This window comes from Apis dorsata, unplaced genomic scaffold, assembly GCF_000469605.1.
Source record: "Apis dorsata unplaced genomic scaffold, Apis dorsata 1.3 scaffold_279, whole genome shotgun sequence".
NCBI lineage: Eukaryota > Metazoa > Arthropoda > Insecta > Hymenoptera > Apidae > Apis > Apis dorsata.
Genome location: NW_006263555.1, coordinates 344,216 through 351,211, shown reverse-complemented (window position 1 = coordinate 351,211; position 6,996 = coordinate 344,216). Strand labels below are relative to the sequence as shown.

At 30.2% G+C, this 6,996-nt stretch overlaps 1 long non-coding RNA gene across 1 annotated transcript; it reads left to right on the top strand.

The window, feature by feature from the left end:
• Positions 1 to 220: 220 nt before the first annotated feature.
• Positions 221 to 1,886, top strand: LOC116185780. The gene is made up of 2 exons (XR_004150689.1): positions 221 to 677; positions 1,262 to 1,886. It is a non-coding gene; the product is annotated as an uncharacterized LOC116185780 (long non-coding RNA).
• Positions 1,887 to 6,996: the final 5,110 nt, after the last annotated feature.

Genomic DNA, 6,996 nt, shown 5'->3' with positions numbered 1-6,996 from the left:
ATCTAAATACCTTCTTCTAAATATTAATTTTTATTTGTAAATAAAAATGAAAGATTTTTACATTTTAATCTGTAATATACTTCTTTTACGTCGAAAAAAATATGGAAAGAAAAAAAAAAAAATAAAAGTTAAAAACCAAGATTAAAATTTTTGGTTTTTGGAAAAGATAACCTTTGATAGTAAAGTATATTTAGGGAAAGATTGACTTTTTGAGGTAAAAGGAGGGAAAGAGCGGAGGAGACAAGGCAATATTTTACAAAAGAATTCTATAATTGGATTCTTAATCTTGTTTACGGTGAAGAGATCAAGTGGTCTTTGTCAGGGTCGCGTATACACGATGTGCGTGCGTGTGCCAAGGGACACATTCCTGCACGGGTGGCGTCAACCGAAATAGATTTGCCATAATAGACACTCGAGCGCACTCGTTCCGTTTCTGGGACATCGGGAGGGAAAAACGGGCTTGATGAGGCCGTATCTCAGCCTCTGCCACCTTTATTCGCCCTTTCGAGCTTTCGTTGAAAGTAATTGCTCGTGTGAATCGTTGAAATATCTCCGGGTATATTTTAAACTGGCCGATGGAATGTCTTCGAGAATTCGCGAGAATGGCACAGGATGGATACAGAAAACGTTTACAAGTACTCGAGATATTTAACCAATCTGTAAATTAAATGATTTAAGTACGTATGTATTACTTACATAGGCTATTTGATGCAATTGGGTCTAACAATATCTTTTACGATTGTATAAATGTTGTATAAATAGTTAGGTTAGATTGTTAATTGGATTGAGCGTTTAAATGTAATTGAATCTAACAATATTTCTTAAATTGTGAAAGATAGAATAAAATTTTATGAAACAAAATTAAATTAAATTAAGTTAAATTAATATAATAATATTAATTTAATAATAATTTAATTAATTAAATAATAAAAATATTACTAGATCTAGTTACATTAAATACCTAATCTAAATAACAATCTAGTAATATTTTTATTTAAAATAATATAAATAGAATAAAATTTTATGAGATAAAATTAAATGATTTCAAATGATATTCTATAAAATTGGAAGATTTTGAAATCGTCTCTATCTTTTTTTTTTTTTTATGAAATTACATTACGTTTCTTTATATTTCAATCGATACATTTCCTTTCTATAAAAATGAACAACTATATATTTCTCCTACACGAAATTTATCAAAGTATTTAAAAATTACAATGACAGTTTAGAAAATGAAATTACAACTCGCCCTATGTTTCAGAATCCAACAGCTGTCTCTGTATGGAATAGTATAGATCGTGCGAAGCTATAATGCGTGGGAATATCAAAATTTGTCTTGAACGCGCCATTAGAGCCTTTCGAACGATGTGACCGTTACTTCGAATTCCAACCGGAGTTTCGACCAAACTGGGGATATTACCGTAATTAACGCATCGATGTTCACTTAGGGACCCCTAGTAAACAGTCAGTTGTGTTCACATGGGAACTTCACACTCGAACGTATTCCTTCCACAACTTTCAATAATAGAAAGACTTCAGATTTTATCCAAATTTATCTTTTCCAGAATTTTTACGGAGAGTAAAATTGATTTTAAAGTTAATATAAATGATTCGAAACAGTAGAAATTAATAAACAAAGTTTTTTTGAATTTTTGAGTCGTCCTGTATACCGATAATGCCATATCACACCAAGTCATTTGAGTTTACTTCACAATACTTTTTTTTATCTTCAACTATTTCAAAACTGTAATTCTATTCTACAGTTGCGTGGCACAAATCTGATATAACCTATGTATAACCCTTTAGCTACGGTAGAATTGGCTACTGGTAGGCTATCGTGGAACGAGATTCCGTGTCATAACCTATTATGTTTAATAAAAAAAAAATCACATTAATAATTAAATATGATATTGCTATTCAATTTTAATCGTTTTTTTCGTATCATCGATTATCACAGTTTTACTTAATATATTACTTAATTTTTACTTAATTATATATATATTTAATATATATATATTGTTTATTTTATTGATAATTATTATTATAATATTATGAACAATACGTTGTTGATATAACAAATAAACTATTTTTTTTACTTTTTTTTTGTGTGAAAAAGTGTTGTTAATGTCGATATATGATTATAATTAGCATTAGAAACAATTGGATTACTTAATAAACTTTTGTAAAAATTAAAATATTAAAAAAAAAAGTATTTAAAAAAAAGAATCGTATGTATCTCGTTGTTAGTGAAAACGGTAGATTGGAACCCTTCGAAATACAATAGTTGACGGTTGATCGGTGATTCATACTAATGACGAGTGTGGCGTTCATCGATTGAATTTGTAACGCTTGCCGGAACGCACCTGCGCTCGTTACGAGCCTTCCTTTCACGCAGGTAAAGGTGTTTCTTTGTAATTTCCAACCGGTGGCCAATAATCGATCAAACATTGATTGAAATTTTAAATGATCTTTATTATTTTCGAGACACGTGCCACCATCCTACCAGAGAAATTATCTAACTAAATTAATGTCAAAATTTCTACGAAATTATTATAAAGTTTATAATTTCATTTAAAAGATAAAATATAAAAAATATTTAAAATTAAAAATATTAATGAAATTTTAAAAGTTACAACATATTTTGAAAAATGAAAAAATATTAGATTGAAGATTTTAATTAAGAAAAAATACTAATCAATTCTTAAAGTACTATTAAAAAGAAAAAACGCGTCCTAAATTTAATTTTAAACCAATCAAAGGAAAAGTTAAGAAAGTTATTTAATTAAATTCTTATGAAATTCGTGCGAACTCCTTAAATTTAAGTTAAAATATGGAATTTCAAATATTTCTTGTAAAAATAGATTGGAATTTTAACTAATCAATTTCCAAAAACATCATTAAAAATGACAAAAGAAGGTGTCCCATACCTAATTCTAAAGCAATCGAAGGAAAAGCTGTTTAGCGATGCTGAATATAGTAAAGCGAAGTTTGTGTGTGCCTATAGACGAACGATCTCGCACCAGCAGTTACTTCGAATAACTTCGTTACTTCGAAGAGAGTAGAGGTCGCGTCAGTTCCGTTTAACCCTATTAACGCGCGTACGCCGCGCTTATTTGCTGGATATTTGCTCGACTGTGCCCCCACCACTTTTCCACTTCCGCCTCGCGCACACCGTTCCATCGTAGATCATGCATCTACTCGACCCGTGGTGTACGTGTTAATTGCTTGTATTCACGTACAATCCGAAAGGGTTGGCGGGCGTACTTCTGAATAGTGTAGCTAAATACACCGTCGTAATTCGTTTAAATGGAAACAGCAAGTGCCATGCGACTAGCAGGCGAAGAAAAGTGGGTAAAGTTGTGCTCGTTCGCTGTCTACGCGAATTTTCCCGGTTAATTGGCCTGGCATCGGTGGAATAGGGATTGACGAGGCGACTCCGCTCGAAAGAAATCAAATTCTCAAAGCTCTGGTAGCTTGTAACTTTCATCCTTTTTTAAAATCCTTTTCCTGGTGAAAGATAGATATGGTTGCAAAATAGAAGTAATCGATTCGATTGTTCAAATATTTTTCTTTTCTTGTTACGATAAGTAGAATAAGAATGAAAAATAATAAAAAATTTATCTTTGAATGTTCTAGATTTTTAATGACGAAAGACAATTTCTGTTTATCATTAACATGCTATAAAAGACTTTCACATGTCATGTATATGTAACATATGTATTTCTTTAGGATAAATGATTGTCATAGACAATGACAAATTATTGTTAGTTTGATATTACAACACATTATTTTTTAGATTAGCTTAGATTATTTTAAATGATTGACATCCAAAAAATGATAAATTACTATTAGTCTAGTATTATAACATATCGTTTTTGATTAGGTTAGATTAAATTACTTAAAACTTCTCAATTAACAAAAATTGTAAAAAATGGATATGGACGATTCTGTTTTGTATTGTTATCCACATCCACACATTTATTGTTAGCTTCTATATGTGACATATATGTTACAATTTTTTTTAGAATAAATACATAACATCTTATTCATTTTCATTATAGAGATAGGTATATATATATATTTTAGGTATATATAAACAATGATAATTATCACTAGTCTGTCAACTACAACACATTGTTTTTGATCGAAATTGAGTTATTTTAAAAATTTCCTTCCGATTAATAAAAATTATATATTATATCATTCGGCAATGAATTCTGGTAAAAAGGTTAGATATATTACTTACTGTAGAAGGTAAGTTTTATTCGAAATTACGAAAATAAACAATCAATGCAAATATTTAGACGCGTGGAATATTTTGTAACGAGTGTCGTATTAGTTTTATTCAACGTTATCATTCATCATTCCCAATAAAGATGGCGCATGAAAGGAGACAGACGACCCCATTAAGACACATTTTGCTAGCAAATTGTAGGTTTGCCATTCATGAGATAGAGATCAGGGGATCTGGATTCTTTATTCCAGATTTTTCTTTTAGACTTTCCATTGACATCGGGGCTCGGAGGCGTAACAATGGCATGGCGACGACGCGACCGACTAAACTTTAATGAGCGCGTGCCACTGACAGAAGTACACCACCATTATGCGTGCATGCCCCCTCGTTGCTGTAAACGATGCACAGAATAATGCTAACGTGCACGTGGTCATTTTTCTCTTAATACAGCGTTCATGACTATTTTCATCCTTGCACAATGTAAGTAGTACATAAAGATGAAGAAAAAATAGTGGAGGACTGATAGAGATGCAATCATTTCCATTTTCATTAAAAATTATACAAAAAAAATATAACTCATAAATATATTCTGTCTATATATAGTTAACAAAATTCTGTTCCTTTTATGATAAAAAAATACATGATTTATGATGTCCAAATTTCAGATTATTCATTAAAAAGAATTTAAAATTTTCTAAGCTTAAGTATTATAAACATTAAAATTTGTATATGATAAAAAAAAATAAACACTCATTTTTGCAGAGTTTTATAAGTAATAATATAAAGATGTATATAATACAAAAAATAATGGAGGATACGATTTACAGAGATGGATTCCATTTTGATACATAATCAAAAATATAAATTAATAAAATTCTGTTGCTTATGATAGAAGATTCTAGATCGCTAAAAAAAGAATACAAAAGACTATCTAAACTTACTTAAAAGTAAAAAAAACTTAAAATTAACTAAACTAACAAGTTCACACGACTCGAATTAAAAAATCTTTCTATTATTTTCAATCAGAGATGAACAAAATTTTTAACAATTAAACTCGAGAATAAAATTACTTCAATAATTTATCATTGAATGATTATAATTAACTCTATTATCGGCCGAGATTAATTATAATAACTACGAAATGTTAAAATATTAAAATGATAAAAAGTTATGTTATTCAAACATCTCGAATAAATATATTTAAAATTTTAACTAATTAATTTTTCTCAATACTACGTTCGTTCACTTACCTACCGGAATCCTCTCGAAATTAAACAATTCTGGATCGTTTAATTCCATAGCCGATAAAATGGCGGGAGATCAAGGCAATTAAAAATGGGCAAGGGGCAGACCAAAAGAGCTCGTAATAAAATTAACAGAGTTGGACCCTTTTTTTGACCAACCCCTGTCCCACAGTCCTACAGTCCTACCGGATCAAACACGAGTTGGGAAAGGCCTCGAAACGAATCGTTCGCTCGACCATTTTCGCGATGCAAGATTGTTTGTTTATAGGGTGGCGTTACCAGGAACCCTTACACACCGTTAGATCCCCCTACTGTTTTTTGGTATTGCAAGGTTGCGTTTCATTGGCAGAGGTTGATCCAGTCGTACAAACTATTCTGTGGCTCGGTGACGACGTGTAATGGGCTGAATCCACGCCTATGAGTCAGTTTCTAGTCACGACCATGCATATGCGTAAGTAAGAGCGCCGTCTTGTCGCGACTTACGCACAGACCCACCTATACATGCGTGTACACGTCGCGCATGGAATATATATATATATATATTTGTCCTATCGTTCGGTCCACGAATTATGGACGATTTAAAAACGATTCTTCGAGCCTTTTCATTTTGGAACTAGTAAATAGAGAAATATTGGATTTTATTATGTTGTTAATAGAGATGGGCAAAATTTTAATTAAAAGTTAAAGAATAAAGTTTCTTCGATAATTTATTATTCGAAAATTGAAATAAATATCATTTGAACATTTTTAACAAAGTTATTTAAGTAATTATTTAAAAGTAAGTTTATTCGAAATTTTTAACTAGTCTACTTTTTAGTGCCCAATTCTGATAATAAAAGCTGTAATATAAATTATATATTTTGACAGTATGAAATGAATGTTTGTTTTATTTATTGCGTTGTTATATACGTTTGTACAGAATGTATAAAATATATATATATTGTGGGATATTTTTAGGAAGAATACAAGAAAAGTAGAGGCTTATTTATAGAGTAAACTGTGCTCTCTTATACAGCTCTTACATGAATTTATTTAAATTCATTCATAATGCAATGAAATCCAAAATGAATGTACATACTGAAACGCGTATACGAAATAAAAGTCGAATACATAGAAAATTCTTTTTTATAGAAAAATTTATAATACGATTGTACGTGTCAACCGCCATAGAATAGGAAATTCTCATGACGCATTCTCATGTTGCATCATCGATCTCGAATATCTTAAATTGCTTATAATATAAAAGAAATAAATTTTAACCTATATTTTTGTTAATTTATTAACATTGGCGTTTGTTTTGGTCTCTAGAATCACACTTTTAGGAAAGGATACACCTTGTATTTTTCTTTCATTGCTACAATCTTATCATTATTAATTCTCAATTTTTTCAAAATGAAAAAAATTTAATCATGAGAGTTAAGAATGATACACAATGTTAGAAATTTTACGAAATTGCTCATTTAAAAGTAAGCTTGATCACGACCAATGCTCGTGAATTCAACTGTAGAAGGCTTTTTT